Source organism: Dermacentor variabilis, chromosome 2 (genome assembly GCF_050947875.1).
Source record: "Dermacentor variabilis isolate Ectoservices chromosome 2, ASM5094787v1, whole genome shotgun sequence".
Lineage (NCBI taxonomy): Eukaryota > Metazoa > Arthropoda > Arachnida > Ixodida > Ixodidae > Dermacentor > Dermacentor variabilis.
In genome coordinates this window covers 134858029-134880601 of record NC_134569.1, presented here as the reverse complement: position 1 = coordinate 134880601, position 22573 = coordinate 134858029, and the positions used below count along the sequence as shown (strand labels likewise).

General features: G+C 49.1%; 1 protein-coding gene across 4 annotated transcripts in view; it reads right to left on the bottom strand.

The window, feature by feature from the left end:
* The window catches only part of Ptpmeg (protein tyrosine phosphatase Meg), a 323767-nt gene that overhangs the window by 268268 nt on the left and 32926 nt on the right, over positions 1–22573 (bottom strand). The window contains exon 1 of one of the 4 annotated variants that reach the window (XM_075682041.1): positions 5847–6550. The exons of 2 other annotated variants lie outside the window; for them this stretch is intronic. The gene's annotated coding sequence lies outside the window, so the exon portion shown is untranslated. Of the gene's footprint in view, positions 1–5846; positions 6551–22573 lie in introns of those variants that run through there. One more of the 4 variants, XM_075682039.1, reaches the window with a different exon arrangement.

Here is a 22573-nt window from a genome sequence, read left to right as displayed (position 1 = left end):
TTGAGCTCGTTTTACGATTTTACGAATGTCACGTCAAACTTCACGGAAAACAGATTTACGAAAAAATAGAAGAAAAAACGAATTGCGATAACATCTGTGCCGACTTTCCGCTCTGTGCAAGTTTATTCAGACATGTTTCTGAAAGGCGAAATCGGCAAACAACGGCCAGTCGCTGAATAAAGTCACAGTTGTGTTGCGTTGTTTTTCAGTCTCTGCTGTGCCTAGCTTCCCGCTAAATGAAGTGTGCATGCAGCCTGTATATACGAATGGTACGCGCCCAGGCCATATATTTAGAAAATGCGTGGTAGCATCCCTCCTCACCGCCCCCGCCCCCTCTCCACCTGTAATAGCTGAGACATATTTACGAATTTAACCCTTCGACAGGTATGATAGTATGACCACCGATTCACAGTCGCATTTGATATAAGCTGAAACACAGTGCCCGAGGTCGCAGGAGCTCGAAACTGTACGGCGGCGCCGAGTGTAGGAGTTGGCGTCGGGCATGTAAAAAGGGGTAGCTGGCTCATAGCATCGTCCGAGTCATTCACGCTAAGGGCGTTGTTGAAGGGAGGAACAGGTTGTCATCGAGAACGAGAAGAATCGGGTTTATTTACGATATCCACACGAGGAGTAGAGAATGTTAAGTCTCAAAAGTCTAGCTCGACTGAATTGTAACACCCTCTAAAGAGCCGGAAAAGACCGCTTAAATGCCCTCCGTCTTCCCGAGATCCCAAGGCCAGGGAAATATGCCGCACCTCCGTCCAGTCGGAGCATCCAAAGTCGCCGAAGGATCCACGTTGAGGGCGAGGATGCGCACAATCACGCCGGCACCTTTGTTCACTGAGCACACAGAAAGGAGCGGAGTTTCGTAGACGGGGATTGTCATGCTTGACTCCACGTTGCGCGTCTTGGTTCCTGGGATGACACAGCAATTAGCTGGAGCGCCTGTCAAACGACCTTGGCGGCTAACAGTGGCCGCGAGGAAACGGCATAGAACGCGCTTTTCCAGGAGCTTGCTCCCATCGCCGACCAAACGTTCCTCGCCTTGGTGGCGTCGCTGGTCTGTCCGAGGGAGCCGCATTGTTAGCTTCACGCGATTCGTCGCAGTAGGGCAGGAGAGGCCAGAGGGTCACTACCCCCGCTGGACGACCGTAACACGGCATACGAAAAAAAAAAAAGAAAGAAAATGGTTCGAGAAATCTCAGTAACCGAAACGCTGTATGCCACCTATGCCACCGTGCAGTCTTGGGACACCTTCGACAATGGGCACCGTCTTGCAGCTCATTATGCGCGACTGTAGGTAAATAACTTGAGCTGTAGCGGATTACTAGGGAGCATGCCCTTTAGATTCTATGGCATGCTAGTCGGGCAAGGTAGCGTGACGTCATGGATCGAAGTGCACAGGCCCGGTGCTATCTATGTCTGTCTAGGAGTTGGCTCAGGCCTAGTTCACTTTTTAATATATACATGAAGATCGCCGACATATTGTTCTAATGGAGCCAAAGAAAGAACGTGCCAAGTTTAGAAAAGTTTTATTGCACCACAAGGGCCCAAATACTAAAACGAGAAAAGAAAATTTGAATTTAAATATCTGAATTCACTGTGACGTACCGGCGCTGAAGTTTGGACGCGAAAAAAAAAGATATATATGGCAGGACACAACCATGATGTCTTTCCATGTAACCGACGATGTAACTGAGCGACGGACAATGCGCTACTTCCAACTAAACGTATTTCTTTGTTTTATTTTTGTTTTGAAAAAAAGAAGAAGAACGTTTAATTCGAAGTAGCGCCTTATCCGTCGTACATGAAAAAAAAAATACATTTAGTTGGAAGTAGCGCCTTGTCCGTCGTACATGCTCCTCTTTTAGTCCGCGTCTTCGCAGCGCTCTTTTCTTCAAGTACTTTGGATAACGGTTCGTTGAAACGCAAGATATGGCGTGTGATTTACAAATAACGACGTGTCCTTGGATAGTTTCACGTCGTTTCTTATTTATTTGTTTATTTTACTTATTCATACCTCAAATGTCCCCCGTGCGGAGTATTACATGGGGGGGGGGGGCGGGGGGGGCGGGGGGGGGGGTGTGCTACACTTGTGCGAGGTCTTCGGCGCATGAATTGAAGTGGGTAGGACTGGAGTGGTGTGCAGCGTCGGTCGGTGGGCAGATGTGATGATCTTCAGGGGGTCTTTTGCAGCCTCTTTTGCATACGCCTTAGCACGCCCACTGCCTTATTCCGATTGGTTAGTATAGTTCTGAGTACCATTTTCCGGTCATGTGTCAAACGTCACTGCACTTGCTGCTGGCGAAAGACCCCGTGCTAACGATTTTCGCGAAATTATAGTGCTTGTTACTATGCGCATTCGTCATAAATCACGCGAGTGGACTGAGAACACACACAGCGCACAACCTCAATATAGGCAAATGCCACCAGTCGTCTAGGTCTGATCACATATTCCCGAGAGTTAAGGGTGCCGAAAGGTTGCCGGCCTGACGTGTGGTCCGAATAGAGTACGATCGCAGCAAATCAATCAATCAATCAATCAATCAATCAATCAATCAATCAATCAATCAATCAATCTAGTCGATAGCGGCTAGAAACGTAGATCAAAGTGGCGGAAAGAGGCAACACCACCTAGATAGCACAAGGCCTTTACACTCCGAGCCACGACATAACGTTACATGGCCCGACTGCCACATAATTTAATGGGAATGTTCCCGAGTAGGCAACATTGATTAGGACGTCACCGCTTTCATCATGTCAGCCATGTCAATGGAAATGCAAGGTCAGGTAAAAAAAAAAAAGGGGGGGGGGGTTTACGTGCCAAAACCACTTACTGATTATGAGGCACGCCGTAGTGGAGGACTCCGGAAACTTCGACCACGTGGGGTTCTTTAACGTGCGCCTAAATCTAAGCACCACGGGTGTTTTCGCATTTCGCCTCCATCGAAATGCGGCCGCCGTGGCCGGGATTCGATCCCGCGACCTCGTGCTCAGCAGCCCAACACCATAGCCGCTGAGCAACCACGGCGAGTCAAGGCCAGGTAGCACTACGTCATTGATCTGCGTAAAGAGGCCTTGTGCTATGTATAATAGGTGGTGTTGGAAGAGGCCAAGAAAACGCCGCTTTAAAATCGAAGTTTTGCCTCCAGTTTTTAGTAATCAACCTGTCACCGCGAAAAAAAAAAGGGGGGGGGGAGGTAGGGAAGGAAACGGGAACAAAGCTTTGATAGAACACTTTATCACCCTACACTGATTTACTGTTATATTTTTCTTCAATGTCTCTTTAATTGCACTAGGCATCTCGTCAGGGTTGCTCGCTCCGCTTCGCACCTGAAGCCGACGCAAGCGGAAGCGAATGCGACAGCTGCTATGCTGGAGGCAGCAGTATTTATAGCCGCTGCTAAACCATCAAAACGGTTGGCTGGTTGCACTCACTCTAAGCGCAGAGCCGCACGCAAGCACGTAAGAATATACAAACACTAACACAAGCCAGGATATTTACTTTTAGTTCACAGGCATGAGAGATTTCACTGAATTTTCGAAAGCTGCGGCTCTGACGTCATTGATGACTAAACCCCATGAGCGCGATTTTGTGCGCGACAGCGACGAGCGACGGCTTCGAGCGACGGATCGGGCCGTCGCGTGACCAGATCGCTCGATCTTGTCGCGCGATCGCTCGGTTCTGCAAATCTAGAATTCGTCGCTCGTCGCCCGAAAGTGTTGTGAGCGACTAGCCAATAGCGCGAAGCCGGAACTGGATGTACATAACTCAAGTACTTCCGATTGTCGCAGGGAACGAGCAAACGATCGAATTTTTATACGTGCAAGGATAAGAACCTACTGCAAGACTTTCAGAAATATTTTATGCTGCTTTTTACAGTAAAACACATCAACTTAAGGTAATAAAGCACGCGTCACGCTAGTTTCGGCTCCTATATTGCCGCCCTCATACCGGCAACACTGGGGAGACCTCGCTCGAAGTCATCGCTCGCATGGGGTGCAACTTGTAGGCGACGAGCGAACGCGACAGCCATCTCCATCGCGTCGCTTGTCGCTGTCGCGTGCAAGATCGCTTGCTTGGGGTTTATACTTGAGATCGTGATAAGCGCTAAACCAATTCATGCACTCTTAAAAATAAAGTTCGTAAATAACAAGTAAATTCGTGCATTTACTAGTTTACCAAGTATTTTACTGCCTTCTTATGAGTTCTTCACTAGCCGCGGCTATAGTAAAGGAAGTGCTGCTTTTACTAGCCAGGAAGGTTTCTTGGTAATTTTTACTACTAAGCAACTACTAAGCCACTAAAACCTCGTCTGGCCGTTGTATATTATACTGCGATTATGACAGTATTATGCAAAATTAAGATAAAATGTAGTATTGTTCACTGTGTTGGACTAACAGTTATGTGCGACGTCGCAGCCCACATATACACCGCCAGTAGGATATAAAAATTTCGGTACAAAGCTTTGACTATTTATCCAAATACATAACTACTCACCGGTGCAGCGTGTACTCCCTCAAGGCAAGGCTATAAAAACTCGAAGTTACTCTTCGAGCACGTGTGACGTAGCACCTATGCGGTTCTTCTGTATGCGCGCACTTGCTTGTCGTTGCTTAGTGGAGTTATGCAGTATTGTTACCCGGTGTCAAGGTGCCTCAACATTCCTGGTAAGCGCTACGTACACCAATAACTGATGCTTAATATATAGCGAAAGGACGCCGGTTCTCTTTCTGGAGCGCAGCCTGTAGGCGCCCGTTCCTGCGCCGAGCGCCAGAGCCCCTCGCTAACGAGCACAGCGAAGAATGAAAGCGTCGTCTGCTCACCGATGACACCGCCGATACCATATATAAAAACAAAGCGCTGCATGAGCCGAGGTCTGTCTGCGGCGGCTGCTGTGAATCGCACCCACGCGTCACCCACACGCTGCCTCTCGTCATCCGATTAGCCAGGCAGTGGCGCCACGTTTCGCTCCGTTTGCAGCGGGCCGCGCGAGAGATTGTCTGCGCCAGCCAATATATCGCGAAATTCAAACACGTATAGATCGAGCTGCGCGTAAATCGCGCACTAGGGAGTATCGTAATCGTCGGCGAATTTTTTATATGCATTATTTTACCTTCTTATACTTTTACAACATCGACTTAATGTGACAATACAAACGGCACTTATAAATCGAATAGGCCCCATTGTATTGTTGGTAACTGCAGTTCCGTTGCGTTAGTAACTACACTGCTGCGGTAGTACATGGTTACTGATTCTTCCTAGCTTCAACAGGTGGTGAAAAGTACTATCACCTTACTACCTAAAAAAAAATTAAATTATGGGCTTTTACGTTCCAAAACCACTTTCTCATTATGAGGCACGCCGTAGTGGGGGACTCCGGAAATTTCGACCACTTGGGGTTCTTTAACGTGCACCTAAACCTAAGTACACGGGTGTTTTCGCACTTCGCCCCCATCGAAATGCGGCCGCCGTGGCCTATCATCTTACTACCTCGATTTACTAAGAAGGTATTACTTTTTAGTCACGTGTTATTATCAGTTGGTGAATATGACGACCTTTTTTCTTTTATTTAAGAGTGACGTTGAAATCTACAGAACAAGTAAAAAGTCGTATTCCTGAGAAGCGGCTATCGTACTTAACAACTACGCGCGTTCTCTTTTGTTTATTGCTTCTTAGCACCCGTCGAAATGCAGCGTCTACGTCGCCGTCATTCAATGTTGCGGTCACGTGGTATACATTCTATCTATCGCCAAGACATGCTTTTGTTTATGACGTTCCTCCTGCTAAGCTCACGCGACGCGAAGCGAGAGCGGGCTGCTCAGCGAAAACCCACCAGACTCACCCAACTCCGCGTCCGTCGAGGAATGGGGCACGTAATCCAAACTCTCCGTGACACCACCGGCACAGGTCGACGTTGCAACACGCTGTAGTCAGATGACGGCATTTCAGACCCAAGTGCCGCGTTCGTGGTCCGAGCAGCGAACTTTCGGCGACATCTTCCGCGACCAATTCACACAATACGCAGGTTCGAAACACAGACACAAAAAAAGCTGTGCGAGAGAAACGGGCGGACAAAAAAAGAGAGAAAAAGAAAACCAAGAACACAAGCACGCACTAAAGCTTCTGTCTGAGACACCGCTATCAACAAAAGGGCACACGCCGATGGCAGGCACGCGAAGTTCAACCCACGGTGTTGCCGGATGCTGCTCCCGGCCGGCACTGACCTCTACGACAGAAGGCGGCAAAAAAAGAACGAAAGGGAGATGCGTCCACCAGAAACTAATGTGTAACCAAGGGAACTTGGCGAGAACGAGGGAGAAGCGAATCCAAGCGACGGCGTTTGCAGACAAGTTGGAGCGAACGAGCCCGCAGGAAGGACGAGCAGTGCGGCTGCGGCGAGCTCGGCCGATGACGAGACTCGGTTGCAGCGAGCGCGCCCGCGCGCGCAGGCAGAACGATCTCCGCGAGAGGCGCACACGGCACGCACTCACAGACGGCTCAGCCGGCGGCGCGGTCTGCCACACTGCGCTGACTCGCGCCGCTCCTCCGCAAGCGAAGCGGGAAGCGCTTTGGGCGGTGCGCGCGTCTGCGTTGGCGGCGCGCCGAAGGCGCGACCTGACGTCGAAGCGACGACGCGAATGCGCGCGCGCGTTGCGGGGAAGCGCGCCGGACGGGGAGAGCTGGCGCGGAGCCAGCACGAGCGGCGTCGATGAACGACGGATGCGGACGGACCGTCGCGCGAACCGGACGAACCACACACACACACGTATATATATATATATATATATATATATATATATATATATATATATATATATATATATATATATATATATATGCTGTTTTATTTAACTTAGGCCAAACCTCAAAAATATGAAAATGCTACGTAGCAGCACAGAACCAAGGTAACGTTTTTTCCACAGTTAGAATCAAATTTTATTACTACATACGAAGTTATTACATGTAATATACAGGAAGAGGTCCCGGAGTCGGAGACTGAATTGGGGCCTCCTTCGCTTACTCAGATCAAATTTTGCATTCCGTCTGATTACATAATTAGTGTTAATTAGTCAACTTCTCCATTATTATGATAAGATGAAAAGTGAGAATGAGAAAATTGTACAGCAACATCATAAACATCCGATACAGCTGCCTGTCACTCAATACGTACTACATAAAAGTTTTTCCGAGTGTGAAAGAAGCCCGTGAATACATGCAAAGTACCTCGAGCGGCAAGTCGCACGTCAATTTCGCGTGTATTCGCGGGTTTCCCCTTCCATTGCAGAGTAGCATGTAGGCAAACACTTCTACGACGGCAAACCGCTATGGTTTTAATTAAAGAGGTCTCTCTCAAGCAGGTCGACAAGCGCGCAGAAAAGGTAGCCCCAGTCATCAGCCGGGAATCCAGTTTTTAACTTTTACCCTTTCACCGAGAACAATGTCCCAGCGCAAGACCTGGATAATAAACTTTAAAAAAGAAAAGAAGAAAGGGGGAGCAGTGAAGAATGATCGAACGACAGGAAAATAACGTAAGCACAAGCTGGTACTCGGTTTCGCGCCATTTCCGTGCAGTGTCAAAAACCAGCCACAGTACGGACGGGAGTACGTGTACACGCACACACAAACACACGTATCTGAGATTTCACAGCAACCATTCCCCAGCCTCTCGTCGAAGCTGAATTTCGAGAGCATACGTAGTCGGCAAATCCATACGCGCGATTTGCAATACAAGCGAATGAGTAGCTGTGCCGCACCACTTCGTTCGCGCAACTGCGATGCGCAGGAGATGAAGCCCATCGACGACGCGCTCTCGCATCCTGCTGCACGCAATAAATGAGCGGCGCTGCCGGGGCATGCACGAGGGCGGCGGAAGACGATGTGCGGCTCCGTCAGTCCGAAAGCATTTCGCCTGGCCGCAGAACTGCCGCGCCGCGCCTGCATTTTTCTTTTCTTTTTTTACGTCCTGTACTGCGAACAGCCGCCCTTTTGTTTGCACGCCACATCGCAACTAGTCGGCCCGCGCTTCTCCCTCAGCGCGCCGGCGTCCAAGAAAAGAAAACCGCATTCGTCGCAGCGGCCTTTAGCGCACCAACGGCACACGAAGGCGGCCTCAAGGGTCCGAGAAGGAGCGGGGATGATGAAACGCGCCACTCGGCCCATATTCCCAGGTGCACGCGAGTCCTGCGTCCCTCGAGAGAGGAAAGCACGGTAGTGACTATACAGTAGACTCCTTCCCATACCGGTGCTGTCGCAGTCGAGAGCCTCGATCGGGGTGCGCTGTGCTTTCGATATGTCATGTATGCATCATGCATGCGCGGGTAGACGGTGGCTGAAAGGCGAGGACTGTTTGCCATCTTTGCCCAATTCCCCATAGCGGGTATGAGCCACGAGCTCAGCGGACAACAACAGCTGCGACAATGTTACCTACGGCCCCGAAAACCTCCTGCTCGCGTTGCATGCACAGCCGCGTCCTGTAGGGTGTTTGCGTTATTACGCTCCGCACCGCAGCTAAGCGGAGCGGAAGCGCGAATGCCCCTCCGCTTAGCCGCAAGCGGGCTAACGTTGGCGTCAGGAAGGATTGGATTGGATGCAGAAAGCAAGCTCGCTGGCTATCACGTGGCGCCCCCATAGACGGCGCTTTATTTTCCACTGGATAAAATGGACCGATAACGCTTTACAAGCGCACGTCTAGATACTTCATGGACAAGTAAGTTACACACATACGTTTCACTTTATAAAAGTGAGAAATGGACGTTTTTATTTTCTTTCATTGCCCTGAATTTGGCCAGAGGGCGCTGCAACTACGAAAGGTCGGCTCAGCGTGAAAATCGCCCACCGCTCCGCTGTGGCTTAGCGGGACGACTCGGAGCGGAGCGGGGCGTAACGTAATGACGTTAAACTAAAACACACTATATTTTGGCTACCTGTGACCGTCACTGACAGCAAATTCTCGGGTGCGTCCGTGCGTTTCGATTTCCCCGTACCAATTATAGAACGCCGAAGTAACTAGGGAAATTGCCTTCAACGCCGTCCGACGCTCTTCGCCATCGTATACGCACAGGATCATGCAGCGGTATAACACCGTGTCAGTTAGGTGGTTGAACTTGCTCCCTGGAGTCAAGTCAGCGCTCGCCGCACAGGTCGTATGTCAATGAACTCTGCTTCGAGGGCGTTTCTCCGAAAGAAAAAAGGTCGAAGAAACGAGCCGCCCGAGCAGAGCCGAGATGAGGCAGCTAGCTGCATGCGCAATACTTTGGTGACCGCGCAAATATACGCAGGGCTAACGATGCCCGCTGAAACGCGCAACACGAGCTCCGGCGAGTTCGTTAACCTCCAGCGGATCGCGATGACTTTCGGCGCGCAACTGAGATAGGTCAATGCAAGACGAGAAGGACATTGTCAACACGGTGCACAAGCGCAACAATAAACGACCGCCTAAAACGAAGGAGTATAATATATGTGAGGGAAACGAAAGCAGGCCGCTGAAAATGCATGTCTAAAACGCTAGAACAAACTATCATTTAAGAGAAGAAAAAGTGGGAAACCGAGAAGAAGAAGAAGCCCCAGGCTGAGGTGGCGAACTCTGCCAACAGCCAATTACCAAGCCAAAGAGAAAAGCACACTAATAACGCCGGAAAGAAATAAAAGTTAAAAAATAAAGAACACGCCCGCGCCTTTCCATTACGAGGAAGGAACGAACGAAACTAGAAACCCAAGAAAGCTCTAATCAATCGCCGAGGCAACGTCAGTACACACGCCTTCCTCTCTTTGTCTCTTTTCGTAGTTGCTTTCATACACGCTATGTAAGACCTTGTACTGAGCGGATGCATCAGACAGCACCACACGCACGTTCCGCTCCTTATTCTTTCCTACATACCCGCGTATGCGGAGGTGGCGGACGACATCACGCAAGGCGTCACAGAGCGATCGCGCCGTCGGCGACGCAACCGCGAAATCGCGATTCGTGTGATTGATGCGGTGCACATATCATGGACTGTCGCGATGTAAATGGGTTCCCCCAGAACGTACATGCCACCACACCGACGTGACGCCGACGTTTCAACGGAGGATATGATGTTCGAAGTAGGATAGCCATAAAATGTACACGTGCATGGGTGTGACGGCATGCGGAGACGTATGTGTGAGGCTCGAAACGCACGCTATAGAGCAAACTTGAGGTAAGATACACAATAGCAGATTACGTTCGTGAAATAATACAACAGTCAGACATAACAGATCCAGGCGTCGACCCGCCGTGGTTGCTCAGTGGCTATGGTGTTCGGCTGCTGAGCACGAGGTCGCGGGATCGAATCCCGGCCACGGCGGCCGCATTTCGACGGGGGCGAAATGCGAAAACACCCGCGTGCTTAGATTTAGGTGCACGTTAAGGAACCCCAGGTGGTCGAAATTTCCGGAGTCCTCCACTACGGCGTGCCTCATAATCAGAAAGTGGTTTTGGCACGTAAAGCCCCATAATTTAATTTTAATTTAGATTCAGGCTGGGCGCGTGAGAGTGACGAAATAATTAAGAAAGTCGATGTCACAATTTCATGGACGAAGCGCAGAATTCCGTAAGCAGCCTCTCCAACACATCTAACACGTCCTAAATTAAGATAGCCGCGTTTTCACTATAGTAGTACTATTAAAGCGGACGCACACGCGTTGAAAGCTTGGACGGTTCCGAAAACGGAAGTGTGGCATAATGACGTCACCAGCTTGCATGATGAGAACTTCACCTACGATTCTAGCCAGAGCTTCGCCACATTGGCTAGGTCAAATGAGGTGCGAAGCACACTTCTAGGTTTTATTAAAATCCTGGCTTTCGACTACAGCTCCTGCAACAGCGAATTCAGGCCAGGCCTCGTGATATGAGAGGCGAGTTGTGGCAAGGATTGCACGACCACAACATAAAAAAATAAAAAATATTAAAGTTGCCGAATGGGAGGATGCCATCAGAAGCACGGTACTCCTAATGCAAGAGGGCCCAGGAAAGGGCGGAGCGTCACGGCGTTCTGTCGTTGTAACCGCTGGCCGCGCCAGCGGCTACAACGGCCTACCGTTATGGGGTCCTGATAGTAGCTCCTTAGGATCAAATAAAGTTCGTTGTCTGTTTGTCTGACGTCAATTTCTGACGCTGTGAGCGAAATGTTTTGACGTCAGGGACATGAGCACGGGTGTTCTACTTGATTATATATATATATATATATATATATATATATATATATATATATATATATATATATATATGGCATTTTCTCGGCGTCAAAACTTTTTTCTAAAGCGTCAATATGTGCAGCAGCAAACGCACCGCGCTATCAGATTCGAATTTGTATAATTGAGGCAGCCGATAGTGTCCTTATAAGACGGCAAGGGACACATAAAAAACACTCGGTAAAGAGACATTAAAGAGAAACTTAATTTGAGCTGAATTAGTCAATAACTTTGCAATAATACAAAAAAAAATATATTCTCATTCCGCGAGAAGAGGCTTCGTGAACCAGAAAATATGCAAAAACGAAAGGTCAGGTGGCGACGCTCCATTGAGGTTTCTGCACCAGCTCTGTGTGACGTCACTGATATTGACGGCGTCTGCTCGAGCCTATAGTTAATTTTTTATCCGTAAAGATGAGCTACACTGTACTCTAAATGGGCATTTACTGAGCCACAACGGCCCAAATACTACACAATACTTTGTAATCATGAGGTCGCATTGAACGTACCGGCGTTTAACTTATTACGGGAAGTTTGAAAAGACAAAACATTGACCTTCCTTTTCGCTTTTAATAGTCGACCTACTACAGCGAAATTAACGGAAGCAGAATACTGAAGTAGTACCTAACTGATTTAGTCTTTCTGTTTAGTGTTCCTTAAGGTACTCCGTATGCATAGAACGAGAGAGAGAGAGAGAGAGAGAAGCACCAACACGCAACCACTCGCGCGACTCTGCCACAGCGAGGCTTTCTCTACGTTACGCCTTTCAGCGGACTTCGCTATACAAAGAACGACGCTACCGCAAAGCGGACAAAAATATATATAAAGAAACAAAGAACAAGGAAAGAAAAGCAACGGAGACAGGCACGCGCAAAAAACGAAAAAAAAAAAAAGAAATAACATAAGCGGCAGCTGCAGCGCCAACGACCTGTTCTGCTGTTCAGGCTGCCGGAGCAGCGACGGAATGGAAGACGCCGAGTCCTTTCTTCCCCGGAAAACCGCACATGTCCTCGCCGAGCCGAGAATGAGACATTTCGAAATGCAAATGGCGTTTCCTCGCCGAACAGCTGCAACAAAATGGCACGGCCCGTGCCCGCGACGTGTTTCCTGCACCGCGCACACACTTGCCTACGCCTCCTGTCGCGTGGATTATTTCGAGAGGAGCTGCAATTTGCAGCCATTTGTAAAGGAATAAACAAATAAATAAATACAGCCTAGGCCGATCGTGCCAAAAGGTAAACGGAAGTCCGACAAGTGGGTGGGCGAGTTGGGGACAGCGACAGTGTGCTGTTGTTCTAGTTGCCACAACAAGCACTACGGGGACGTCTACGTACAAAACATTCATTTTTTTTTCCCCTCTGGCACATTATGCATGCGACACACAGCGGAAAGCTCGCAAACTGCGAAATGCAAAACTATTCGCTCCGAAGACGCGCAGAAAAACGGGGGCGGTGACAACACTTTTCTTTTTTTTTAAAAATTACTTTTGTCACAATCTGCGCTAAAAAGAAACATACAGCACTTTCTTGGCGGACAGGTGGTGGCAGAAACGTCTGTAATGGCAGAAAGTGTCAGAAATCGAGATGACCAAGCCAACCTGACACGACCCAACCGCAGTTTCACGCATTATACACATAGCATAACATACGCATCTCGCCAAGCGGCATGCGCGAGTGCGTGCGCCCCTCGCAAGGCGGGCTGTCGGAACTCGCCTTCAACGCTTGCTGGGATTGCCCCGTCAGCTTTCGCGTGAACCCGACGAACACCGGCGCGATGGGACGATTCGACCCGACCTTATCGGGTTCGTGCAAATGAAGTTGCACGCTCGTTTTGACAACCCGCACGACACTGCACAAAGCACGGCCCACCCAATTCGTGCATAGGACCTCGCAAATACCGGGTGTTTCTCGGAGACCGACTTCAAACAATATTTAAACATAGCCGCTTTGATATAGAAGGACGGTGACTTGGGAGGCATGCCGTCGGTGGTGGCGACCACGGGGTGACGGGTGATACGCGGCATTAATTGGTCGCTAACTGACGAAACAGCATTACCTTTGGACTCTTAGTTTCAGCGGGCTTATTGTGATAGGGCAATTGAAGAGAACTCTCCGCACAAGCCGTACCGACTTTTGTATCAGAAAAAAAAAAAAAAAATTACCCGAGGAACTCTGGCGCGACGAATTTTGGCGATCAGGGTGGGCGAAATCCAAATTGGAGTCTGCAGCGAGCGCAAAGGCCGCGGCCTTTGAGGCGACCTCATGCATGCGTCACCCGCAGAGGACAGCCAGCGCGATTATTAATTGCCAATTACGTTCTTTCATTGGTGCCTCCGCATTAAACGTCAGTTCATTCCATGATTAAAAATATGCGTAAGCATTGAATGTTCTTCATTCCAGCTCATTCCTGCCTATTTGCCCCGTCGCTGGCGCGACATTATATTCGTTTACGTAAACTCGACGCGAGCGGGTCGAGTCAGAAGACGAGTTCAGCCAAATCCAACCCGACCGCGCTTACACGCATCTTGCCAAGCGGGTTTACGGAACACGCCTCGTCGGCCACTCCGGCCAACCCGACCTGATTTCGGCCCGACAATCCGACGTGCTCAGACTTTATCGGATTCAGCTAAACGTAGCTACATGGCTGGCGTCCCGATTCACGTCCCAGCGTCGGCGGTGTCATGAGTAACAGAAAAATGTCTCGAAGACAATCCAGCTGCTAATTTCATGGACCGGAAGTAATTGTGGAGACGGAAATACGTCACGGTCGCCACGTTTTATACCCCTGTCACACGGGCACCCGCGAACTCCATTGAACTCCTTCGTCTTTACGCCAATGGAGTTGCGCTCCGTGTCACACGGTCTCCCTTGCGCCAAGGAAGTTAAATGGAGATTTTGGGCGAAGGGAGTTTGGCAATGACCATTACGGTTGGATGGAGTACTCTCGTTCCCAGGCAGCTACAGTTCTGCAGAAAACCACGCTAGTAAAATCGTCGTAACTGGTTCATTTACAAATTTTAGCATTTTTTTTTGCCTTGGGATATATGCCACATAATGGAAGTTTTAATTTGTTTTTAAGGGCATCAGCACCTGTACTCTCTACACCAATACTTCGCCACGCTGCATCGGGAAACGTCGTTCCGCCATTTTGTTTGTTTTTATATGCACGGGAGCCGCACGTATCGTTCAAGCCGTACGGCTAAAATTCTCCGGGTGACACGCACCATGAGCGATCCAGGCGCACCGCGAACACACAGACACGCGTGATTACACAGCGGAATCACAACTCGAAGCGCACCGGCCCAACAACGTGACCCGCTCTGCCCACGCACGAAAACAAGAGCGCAGTGTGGCCAGCATCGCTTGCAACTTCGCTATGCTTGGAAAACAAAAGTCTTGCGGTAACGTACCGCAAAGATTCTCGCTGTGATTTTATATTACATACTGCGTTAAAAAAATGCACATAGATTACTTTAACGGCGACTGTATATGTGAACAGTTGCACGCGGAAGTAAGCGCAGCAGCGCCGTTTGTACCCCGTGCGGCGCCCGTCGAAAGCTCGCGCTGTGCCGTGTAGCACGGCCGCAACTCCATTGCTGTCAATCTCCGTTAGGGAGTTTCATGCGAAACGGAGTTCGCGGTTGCCCGTGTGACAGGGGTATTAGACATCACTTATAGTGGTTCATATGGGGGACCGGGATCTTTCGGTCGCGAACGTGGCGCGACAGGAAATTGCGTCGAAACTAATTACGCTCCAGTCGATACGATTAAGCTACAATTGAGCGGGCACGTGGAAACACGCGACAATTGTTTCACGCCAGCTGTCTACGATGCAATACTACTGATAAATTATATCACCGTAATTTGACGGCGATTAAACTCGCAACGTATATCCATCGGAAAGTGGCCAAGGCCTCTCGCTGTTAACACGCATGCATACGCCGACGAACGAGCTTCACCGTCGCTATAACCGTAAGAAAACAAATGGCGAGCACTCGCTCCATGGCACTAAAACGCGGTGAGCGATCGACGACGCATTGTCTCTGAAGGAGCTCGAGTACGCAGCAGTCGGTATGCTGCGGACAAAGACTCCCTGTTACGTTTATACTACTCACAATATTCACAAGTATACGCACAGAACCAATAAGAGATGCCTCTATTAAGAGAGCCATTCGTTTAAGAACAGCGCAATGCAAGAGGTGCGTGTGGAAACCCACGCATTTCGCAACGTCCTCTCTCTCTCTCTCTCTCTCCGTAGAGACGAGCAACAGACAAAGGCAGGAACAAGAGGCGGGCGCAGACCGCGAGGCAGACAAAAGCCACCGCTTGAATGCTGGCGCGGCGCCAGACAGTCTGCGCGACGCCGCCGCGCGGCAGCCGGAAATCGCGCCGCAGTGATAATCGCAGAAAGCGCGGTGGCGGCAGAGGCCGCAGTCATGCACGCGTTTCGCGCGACGGCGGCGGTTAATCCGCAGTCACATCACAAGCGTATGAACGACCCACTCGCCGCGCGGCAACGTGTATAACGCTGCGCAACACGACGATGCACCTTGTACATATATAGTTCCATTGAGTGAGTAAGCGTGCTGCCGCCCATCAGCGCTGCCGAGGCGTTTGGGAAAGGCGAATACGTGCCTGTGCAACCCAATCGCTAAACCCAACGTGTATACGTTCGACAGTGCGGTTAAAAAAAAAAAAAAAAAAAAACCGATAGCCGCCCAGCGCTTCCGTGAAGTGGCACACGCGCGTTAACCATACGCATCGGTTTAGGAAACGGGATGGTATACTGCACCGAACGAAACGCAACAAATGGAATGGTGCGTGAGGAGACCGACCGCGAGAGAGTACGTACACTATCGTGTTGAATTTGTTCGTTAGTTTTGGCGCACGTGGGTGTTTGTGTGTCCGGCGCGCGATGCGTCATGCAAGAGCGCTTTTCTGAGAACAGGGGTCGACCTACGTGACTGCCTGCTCGAAGACCCCCGGGCGTAGCTACGTCAACGGTCCGAGAGCAGAAGGCAGAACGCGAAACTGCCAGACCTGTTTACGCGCGAAAAAAAGAACGGTTTTCGTATACAGACGCTCATCCTCGGCAGTTCGCAGCGCTTTCCGTTTTTTTTTTTCCTTTTTTGCCCCCCCCCCCCCCCTTCCGAGCGTCTCGGCGAGTTGTGCACGGATCTACGACGAAAGGAAGTTCCGTTTGGAAGCGACACCTACCGAGCGAGACGGAAAAATGCATTCGCACCTTCTTAACATAATCAACAGACTCGAGTGGCTGCATGGGTTCTTCCGACGTAAAAACCAATTTGGCGTAACGATCACAAAGTGATAATATACTGACCAAAACCCTACGATGTCGGCATCTGGCTCGCAAACAGCGCAATCGTTCCGAAATAGCAGTCACGTGATCCAATCGTAATGCAAAACGGGCTCCCTTCGCCGCCGCCGCCGTCGTCGTCGCCGAAGGCAGCGGGTGCGCCTGACGCGTTCTTCCATGACGGATCAACAAAGGTGCTCGGAGCGTGACGTCACTGCCGCGCCATGCACGACGCATCGCACATGTGCCACAGCACTCCTGCGCCCGACTGTCGGCGCGTCACGGTTGCTTCAACTACAATATATACTAGTCAACGGTGCAAACTAACAACAGCTAGTCTAGAGGGTGTTGTGCAAACGCGGTCGTCTTCTCATCGTTCTTTCCCTCTTCTTTTTCTTCTTTTACTACTTCTTTTTTTTCTTTTTCTCACTGCCAATTCGCCGTGTCCAACTCCTGGCTGCGCCTGCGCCGGATAGCGTCGCACCTATGGTCGCACGCTCTGAAAACCGCTCTGCAGGAATTGACACGCATACGTCGCTCGGGAACCGCGATTGAACCTGCAGGCGTATCAAGCCTCAATCGCGTCCACACTATATAGACGCGGGGGGGTGGGGGGCTTCACGGGCTCGAGCACTGCTTGCATGCCTGCTTACCGACGACGTAGCGCGAGGGAGAACGTCGTGGTCGGAGGGCGCTGCGACGGCAGCGATGAATTGTGGGGAGCCTTGAACGCTCGCGAACACTACACTAATGTTGCCTCAAAAGTGAGACGCGTCAGTGCGTATCAAGCGAGGAGATGCAACTAATTTGCTTCATTAAGTGCTTGGTTTTCGTTCATAAAAGTATGCTGTTCAACGGACACGCCTTCCCGAGCACATCCGAAATACATGACGTGGGCCGCCGGCGCCGTGCGTTACACCATAGAGAGTGAACCGTGTTCTTGAGTCTTTCAAGACATGAATGCCTCCCTGGAAAACCGTACACTTTCCAGGAGGGCCAAACGCCATTTTAGAAGACGGGACGCGGAGCGGTAATGTTCGCCTTCAGCGACAGAGAGAGCACGGTTCTTTACGTTTAGAGACCCTTGCTTTCTTTTAGTGTAACATCGCCAGCAAGGACGAATACTTTAATTCCCCCCGAACGGAAATGAAAGCCTAGGCGCAGTATCCGAACGGGTAGATAAACAAAACCGATAGTCAAATGCCGCCTGTTTACGAGCAACTGTTTCATTAAACGGAGCAACATTCGGTAAGAATTCGAAAAAAAAGGGAAAAGGAAAACAAAATGGCGAGTACAACACGTCACATAAGAATATACGTCTAAATAAGTCGCACTTTAAAACTAAAAGCGAAACATTTATTGCGATACGAAACTGTTAGACAGCTAGACGAAGTAAGGTTATAGCTTTGTTAGCTGCAGAAGCTGCTGTAAACATTCGATTAACTAAATTAACAAGCACGCGCTGTCACGTGCACACAGATAAACAAGAACCCACCGCGATCGATGAACGCGGACACTGGCTGTCAGAAGAGTAGCGTGATAAAGAGCCGCAGCAGCAGCGAGCGAATTCTCCTTCGTGCTGCCTCTGAATTCAAGGCGAACAAGGCGCGCGAGAACGCAGCGCACACGAAGCTATCAGCTATCTCGGGTCGCTTTTAAAAAAAAATAGTGCACACGCATGAAAAGAGTGGGAGAGGAAAAAAAAAAGGAAAACACACACAAAGGAACGCAGGAGCGTCACAGTCGTGAATCTCAGTGGCGCCTTCCCCGCCTTCTGGTGTGAAGGCGGTGAAGGCCGAAGAAACGTATCCACGCAGCACGTACGTTGCCGCGAAAAATTGGATCGGTCGTTTCTGAACCCCCTGCACAACGCAACGAAACGCACTTGGCCCTAAAGTGACTATTAGAAAAAAAAACACAATTTTCATCTTACTTAACTAATTAAGCGGAATATAAAAAAATACCTTAAGGAGCGGCACACGACGCAAACCATACGCCATTCGTTTCATTCATCTGCGGCTAACCATTTTTAAAAAATCCTTGGTTCATGTTACGTGAAACACCCTATATATATATATATATATATATATATATATATATATATATATATATATATATGTCAAACACCTTTGCCTCGTGTGTTGTCGACAAATTCGACTTCGCCCTGCCATCTGCTAGCCGCCTGGTTAGCTCAGATGGTAGAGCGGCTGCCCCGGATAGGCGGTGGTACCGGGTTCAAGTCCCGGACCAGGACGAATTTTTCTTCAACTCTGAGGCTTTTCTTTCGAGGAACCCGTATGGGTTTCCTTTGTAGCAATTGCTAAGAACGGGTGGATGTCTGATTTTGACTTTCCCTTTATTAATTATATATATATATATATATATATATATATATATATATATATATATATATATATATATATATATATATATATATATATATATACGGGTAGATAAACATACGTGTATACGGGTAGATAGGTGGGGTTCGGAAAGCTGGTCGGGCCGCAGGCCCTACCACCACCCCCGGGAAGAATGAAAGAAACTATCGAGGATGCTGCACATACCAATGACATCCTTGAATCACAAAAACCTTGTGGGCACATTAAGCAGACATGCGAAGTGACTGCCAGCCGTAATGCCGAACGACATCGCGACAAGGTATACATATCTTCGACAAAGCTGAGAGCAGGGCGAGTTGGTGTGGTTCCATCTTAACAACATAAATAAATAAATAAATCAGCGCGAGAAAGCTCTTGTAATCATTCCACCCGAGTTGAAGCCCCGTAGCAACCCCCACCTATCCCTGGTACCTTGGTTGGCACTTCCTTGCAATGGCTGCCTATCAAGCGTCCTCGCTCTACGCGGAGGTGTCCGTTATGGATCCGGCGCTATCAGTTTAATACACGGAGTGATCATGTGCTTCAGTTTTCCGTAATGTTCAAATACATTGCCTATGGCAGACACCATAATTCTTGCCCTTGAGCTGGATTATTCGAAGAGGCGGATACCACTGGCACGAGAAATCGTAGCACATATTCAGCTAACTAAACACCAATCAAGCTCTTAATTAATAACTTTACGGCACACATCGCAATTTACCAATTGTGGCCGGCGAGTTTGCACGACGCATCTGCTCGAAACGAATATTCAGGATGACATTCGTTTTTAGATATCATTTCCCAAAGTGCGGCACAAATACGCGGGCGTTCCAGTTATGTTTGCGCTTCAATGCAGAATCGAGCGTTTTGTTAAAGAAGCAAGTGAAACAACAGTTCATTTTCACGGCAAGTTTGATGGCGCATATCTCGAAACTTATGTCACGGAACATCTGTCATGGAAATTCATGTCATGCCTTGAAAACTCACCGGCTACAATTCTTGAATTGCAATATAAGTCGTAAGGTAATTAGTTAGGATGTTAATTAGTGAATTTTGTTTAATTCGTCGAAGACGTGTTTCAATTTCTGGTACCTGTCTGCCTCTCTGAATAATCCATCTCAACAAATTGCGACAAACGATTGAAGAACTTCACCGAGAAAGTGTAAAAGTAGGATTAGAGATGAATACCGCGCAGATGACAAAGGCAATGTCCCATAGCCGGGCAAGAAAACAAGAATTCGTGATCGGTTAGTCAGCCTGTAGAATGTGTGCGGTTATCTAAGTCAATTATTCACAGGCGATCCTGATCCCGAGAATTGAGGAACTTTACTGAAGAATAAAAATAGGTTAGAGTGCGTACGACAGGCATTACCATATCACGATTGGGAGCTTACCATTGTTGTTGAAAACAAAAGCATACAATCATCGCATTCTACCGGCGACATAAGGGGCAGAAACTTGGAGGTAATCAAGGAAGCTCGAGAACAAGCTTTTTCACATGAATGCTTGCGGAGCCGTTCTAATGCGCGACCGAAGCGGAACAGTACTTTTCCGCTTTCAAAGCTGGGTAGGAAAAACTGTCAAACAGAGATGGGGTCACTTCTATTTGAGTGAAATGAAACGAATTTGACAAATCGCCTTTGCGCGACGTACACGGACAAAGAGAAAGAAAGAAATAGAGAGGAAATGAAAAGGAACGAAAGAACAGGGCTAAATGACATCGTGACCCATCCACATTGCGCACAATTCGCTGCTTTTCGAACCGATGCAGAAATAATTGACACTGAATTTCCATCTTTTTTCGATGCCGGAGAGAACACACAGCGTCAAAGTGAAGCCACTCGCGTGCGAACAAACCGAAGTTGGTGGACTCCGAGTTGGTGGAAGTTGGTGGTGGAAGGAGGTTAGCTCGGGGACGGCGGCCACTCGTCTCGCCGAGAAGACAGCGCTATTCTCCGAAGACTTCAAACTCAATAGTGACTCCTCTTTTCCGTCACTATATTCAAGGCCTACCTGGGCCGCCAAAATGCCCGAACTGCATGGAATATCCGTCCCTAGAGCATTGTCTATGGCGTTGCCCTTACCCTCAACCCAAACTACAGTCAGCTCTCTCCACCATTCCCACTAACATCAAGCCACGGTCATGGACGGACTGGCTCACTCCACCCCTCCATGCAACTAACATTCTCCTGCCGGTGATTATCCAGCACGTCATAGACGTGTTGGGTGACGACTGGTAGCTGACCGACCAGGGTTGAGCGCCGGACGCTGGCGTAAAAATAAAGGCTTTTTCTCTCTCTCTCTCTCTCTCTCGTCTCGCCGGGCGACGCACATGCCGCAAAGACAAACACAACTAAGCGCGCGGGCGGACGGGCGTGTCGGGAGACGACTGTCACGCGCTTCCACGTCACGCATACAGACGTGCACGACGGCTGCCGATGTCCTCCTAATCCCAAGTTCCGTTTACCGCGGTAAGCGTGCTCCGCCGCAGGGCACACGAAAGGAGAAACGAACGTCGATCCCTGCCGCACCGACCGCTATTTCGTTTCTGTCACACGCAGGTGCGGTGTCCAGCACATAAACAAAAAACACACTAAAGAAAAAGTCAATGAACTTTCAACAAACGCAGTTAGTGGCGCAGGAATTCGTTCCTCTCTCGCGCGCGGTTGTTTGCCCATTTAGTAACAGTAGGATGAAAATTGATATGTCTACTGCGCAGGGCTTTCTTCACCCTCGTCGCACTCGAGCGAAGAATGCCCCCCCCCCCCCCCCCCTCCTGATCTAATCGCAAACTTCAATCGCAGAACAGCATACAGCATCGCTGACAGGTCGACGGAGACTTCGTTATCGGAGGCGCAGTTCAGAAGAGAAAGATACATACTGAGGCGACATCCCGGAAGGCGTAAGGCGCTGAACAACATACCTAAATATCGCGTCGCGTATAATGTGACCCCCCCCCCCCCCCACACACACCCCCACCTCCTGTCTGCCTCGCCTCCTCTGGTCTCCCCGGCTCTCAGCGACGCCATGAATTCTGCCAGCATCTACTTATATCAATGTTGAAACGACAAATGCGGATTACGTTACACTCTAAAGGAGCCACGGGCTCAAGCTATCAAATTCCGAGAACGTTTGCGAGAAAAGCGGCGCGGGTTACGATTAAAATAAGAAGCCCCAAAATCAACGACCTGGAACTGACGTACCGGTGTTGCGGTCTCATCGCGAAATACGAAGATTTAAAACAAATGAAAAAAAAAAAATCTTGCCCTTCTATTAAAAGTCAACATTTCTGCCCCGAAATAATGACTATCGTGTTTCGAAAGAATACTGAATTACAAGTCTAAAGGTTGCGCCCAGAATGAGAAGCTGTGACGACACTTATAGAGCACAGTAGAAGACTCGAAAACGTTGGCAGCGGTCGTGGTGGTAGTGCCTTTATATATATATATTTTTCAACATTGATTGTTGGGCCAATGTCAAAAGTTAGCGCAAGCCCATTAATTAATTACGTTTAGTTGGGTACATACTCGACAAACACTGCGCATTTTAGCTGTATATTTGCTTAGAATCATAAAACTGAGAAGAAACCATGTCAGTAGAGTACAAGAGGTCATCAAACAGTATCTACAAGGAAAGAAATTCTAAAAACAATAAAAAAATA